This window comes from Humulus lupulus, chromosome 1 (assembly GCF_963169125.1).
Source record: "Humulus lupulus chromosome 1, drHumLupu1.1, whole genome shotgun sequence".
Classification (NCBI taxonomy): Eukaryota; Viridiplantae; Streptophyta; class Magnoliopsida; order Rosales; family Cannabaceae; genus Humulus; species Humulus lupulus.
This window is the reverse complement of record NC_084793.1, coordinates 121,098,367-121,102,900: the sequence shown is the minus strand read 5'-3', so window position 1 is coordinate 121,102,900 and position 4,534 is coordinate 121,098,367. Positions and strand designations below refer to the sequence as shown.

The 4,534-nt window shown below is 33.4% G+C and overlaps 1 non-coding gene across 1 annotated transcript; it reads left to right on the top strand.

The window, feature by feature from the left end:
• The first annotated feature begins 3,244 nt into the window (after nucleotides 1-3,244).
• On the top strand, nucleotides 3,245-3,351 carry LOC133813455 (small nucleolar RNA R71). The gene has a single exon (XR_009884466.1). It is a non-coding gene; the product is annotated as a small nucleolar RNA R71 (small nucleolar RNA).
• Nucleotides 3,352-4,534: the final 1,183 nt, after the last annotated feature.

Sequence of the window (4,534 nt, the reverse complement as noted above, 5' to 3'; positions counted from 1 at the left end):
TAATTGTTCATCAGGAAAAGTTTCAGTGATAGGAGTGGAATCATGTATAGTTTCAACAACTAGTCTAGATAAATGATCAGCAACAACATTTTCAGATCCTTTTTTATCACGTATTTCTAAGTCGAATTCTTGTAAAAGCAGGATCCAACGAATCAAACGAGACTTAGCATCTTTTTTCGATAAGAGATATTTTAATGCAGCATGATCAGAATAGACAATAATTTTAGATCCTAACAAATAAGATCTAAATTTCTCCAATGCAAAAACAACAGCAAGCAATTCTTTTTCGGTTGTGGAGTAATTTAATTGAGCATCATTTAAAGTTTTGCTAGCATAGTAAATTACATGAGGTATTTTTTCAAGTCTTTGTCCTAAGACAGCACCTATAGCATAATCAGAAGCATCACACATTATTTCAAAAGGTATTTTCCAATCAGGAGGTCGAATAATGGGTGCAGTAGTCAACAAATTTTTTAATTTTTCAAAGGCAACATGGCAATTACTATCAAAGACAAAAGCATTTTCTTTTCCAAGTAAATGGCATAAAGGCCGAGAAATTTTGCTAAAGTCTTTTATAAATCTTCTATAAAAACCGGCATGGCCTAAGAATGATCTAATTTCTTTCACAGTTTTAGGTGGGGGAAGTTTTGAAATAAGGTCAACTTTAGCTTTATCAACTTCTATTCCATCAGATGAGATTACATGACCTAAAACAATTCCTTTTTTAACCATAAAATGACATTTTTCCCAGTTAAGCACAAGGTTTTTCTCTTTGCAACGAATTAAAACAAGTGAAAGATGGTGCAAACATTCATCAAAAGAGGAACCAAACATAGAAAAATCATCCATAAATACTTCAAGAAATCTTTCAACCATGTCAGAAAAAATCGAAATCATACATCTTTGAAAAGTCGCAGGTGCATTACATAATCCAAAGGGCATGCGACGATATGCAAAAGTTCCAAAAGGGCATGTAAAAGTAGTCTTTTCTTGATCTTCTGGGGCGATGGGGATTTGGTTATACCCCGAATACCCATCAAGAAAACAATAATATGCATGGCCAGCTAATCGTTCAAGCATTTGATCAATAAAAGGCAATGGAAAATGGTCTTTTCTAGTAACATTATTCAACTTTCTATAATCTATGCACACTCTCCACCCTGTTTGTACTCTAGTAGGGATTAATTCATTTTTCTCATTTTCAACAACTGTGATCCCAGACTTCTTAGGCACAACTTGAACTGGACTAACCCATTGACTATCAGAAATAGGGTAAATGATACCTACGTCTAACAATTTTATGACCTCTTCTCTAACTACTTCTTTCATATTTGGATTTAATCTTCTTTGACATTCCCGAGAGGTTTTAGCATTCTCTTCTAGATGGATTCTATGCATACATATGGATGGGCTAATTCCTTTAATGTCTCCAATGGTCCAACCTATGGCTTCTTTATGTTTTCTAAGGACATCTAACAATTTACCTTCTTGTTCTTTATCTAAAGCGGATGCTATGATAACAGGTAAGGTTTCAGACTCTCCTAGAAAAGCATATTTTAAATTTTCTGGCAAAGGTTTAAGGTCTAACTTTGGAGACTCAGAAATTGATTGAACATGACCTAAGGGTGAAAAAGGTTCAACTTTGGTTTCATTTAAGGGTATAGGCTCTACCGAAGAATTCACATCATCATTAGAGTCATCAACATGCAAGTTCATACCAAAGTATTTTTCACAAAAATCAAATAAGTCATTTCCATCATTTTCACAAATACTATCTATCATGTTAACTTCATGCACTTCTTCACACTCAACAGATTTAACCACATTAAAAACATTCAATTCAACAGTCATATTTCCAAAAGATAATTTCAAAACACCATTACGACAATTTATGATTGCATTAGATGTAGCTAAGAATGGTCTACCTAAAATGATAGGAATTTGAGCATGCATATTTTCCACAGGTTGAGTATCAAGAACAATGAAGTCAACAGGAAAATAAAATTTATCAACTTTTATCAAAACATCCTCTATAATGCCTCTAGGAATTTTTACAGAACGATCGGCTAATTGAAGAGTTATAGAGGTAGGTTTTAGCTCACCAAGACCAAGTTGCTTATAAACAGAATAAGGCAATAAATTTACACTAGCACCCAAATCAAGTAAAGCTTTGTTAATAAAATGATCACCAATAATGCATGAAATTGTGGGACACCCAGGATCTTTATATTTAACAAGACTCTTATATTGAATAATGGAACTAGCTTGTTCAGTTAAAAACGCCTTTTTAGGAACATTAGTGTTTCTTTTAACAGTACAAAGATCCTTTAAAAATTTAGAGTAGGCAGGAATTTGTTTAATGGCATCTAAGAAAGGGATATTGATACTAACTTGTTTAAAAACTTCTAAGATGTCATTATATTGGCTGCCTTTTTTAATTGGAAGTAATCTTTGTGGGAATGGGGCTTTTGGAATGAAAGGATGGATTGGAGTTTCTTTGTTTGATGAGTCATTGAGATTAGAACTAGGAGGCTGACTCTTTTCTTTTTCTTTTTCATTTTCAACCTCGGGTATGTAATCGGGTTTGACAATTTTCTTTCCAGACCTAAGAGTTGAAATTGATTTGACTTCTCCATTATGACTAGACTTTCCTATCTCATATTGACCTTTTGGATTAGGGATAGGTTGACTAGGGAATGTTCCTTTTTCTCTATCAGCTAAAGCAGTGGCGAGTTGTCCTACTTGTGTCTCGAGTTTGGTAATAGATTGAGATTGATTTTGTAGGATTTGTTGGGTGGATTAAAATGGGCTATCATTTGGTTTCCCATAAGTATGAAGTGCATTGGCCTCCTCGGAAAAGGCTTCTTGGTAGGAAGGACATGATTGGGCATTATGGCAAGGACTAGAACATATAGAACAAACATCTTTTCTTGGTTGTATTGGAGAATTTATAGTTTGGCTTATGGCTAAAGCTTCTACTTTTCTCGCTAATTTGTCTAAGGATGTTCTTAAGTCTAATTCTTCTTTTACTTCATACCTTCCTCCTCTTTTTGGTGAATTAGTTGACCTAGACCTAGGATCAAAATAATTCCATTGTTGCGAATTGACAGATAAATCTTCAAGGGCGTCCCACGCCTCTTGTCCTTGAAATTTTAAAAAATTTCCAGTATGCATAGATTGAATCATTTGACGATTAGAGGGAGTCAAACCATCATAAAAATATTTTACAAGTCTCCATTTTTCAAAACCATGATGAGGACATTTTAATAATAAATCTTTAAATCTTTCCCAACATTCATAAAACTCTTCATTATCTTTTTGAAAAAACTCGGAGATTTCTCTCCTTAGACTATCAGTTTTAGACATAGGAAAAAATTTCAGTAAGAATTTATTATAAAGTTGATCCCATGTAGTTATAGACCCCGTGGGAAGGGAATTTAACCAAGCTTTTGATTTGTCTTTTAATGAAAAAGGGAACAATCTTAGTTTGACCGACTCATCAGAAAAATTTTGAAATTTAAATGTTGAGCAAATTTCTAAGAAATCTTTGACATGCATGTAAGGATCCTCTCTATCTAACCCATAAAAAGATGGCAATAATTGAATGATTGCGGGTTTAAGCTCAAAATGAGTAGCAGAAGTAGTAGGTAAAACAATGCATGACGGAGCATTAGATGAAATAGGTGCAAAATATTCAAGCAAAGTTTTTTCAGGCACAACATTTTCATCAAGAGGATTAGCAATAGGTTCCATGATGCTCAAATTTTTACTAACACTTTCAATTTCAAACAAAGATAAACGTCTTTTTACTAATCGTTTTTTAGAGTTACGTTCCCAATGATGCATACAATTTTTCACAAACAAGGCAACAAGGATAATCTCAAACAAGCAATTTTCTGATGTGGAAGATCAGTTAAAACCGCAACCACAGAGCATACTTAGAATTTTTAGAGATTTCACAACAATATAATTCTTATGGTTTACTTGTCCCCAGGCCTATTTGATTCCACTTACTCGCGCACTACTAACAACTCCCCGAGGTTAATTAGTAGAGGCGGATGGGAATTTTGGTCAAATTTCCTTTAAGCAAGAATTGCTTATGGTGAAAGGACAAGATTTATGTTTTTTTTTTTTTTTTTTTCAAGTATTTTTCACAATATTACACTAAAATATTAAAGAAGACAAAGAAAAATAAGGCAAAAATTAAATAAGACTAAAATTTAGGCAAGAGTAGGGAGGCATAGCATGCCATCAACCATAACAAAATTAAGGTAAAAACTAGGAGGCACAAGTGCCATCAACTTAAACATAAGATAGAGGACTAGGAGGCAAAAATTGCCATCAACTAGCTAGGAGGCAAAATTGCCATCAACTAGTAATTTGCGGAATTTAAATAAAATAAAAATACAACAAAATAAATAAAGAAAATTACACAAAGGTTAGGAGGCACAAGTGCCGTCAACTAACAAAGATATAAAATAAATAAAATTACAACAAAATTAGGAGGCACAAGTGCCATCGACTATAAAAATTT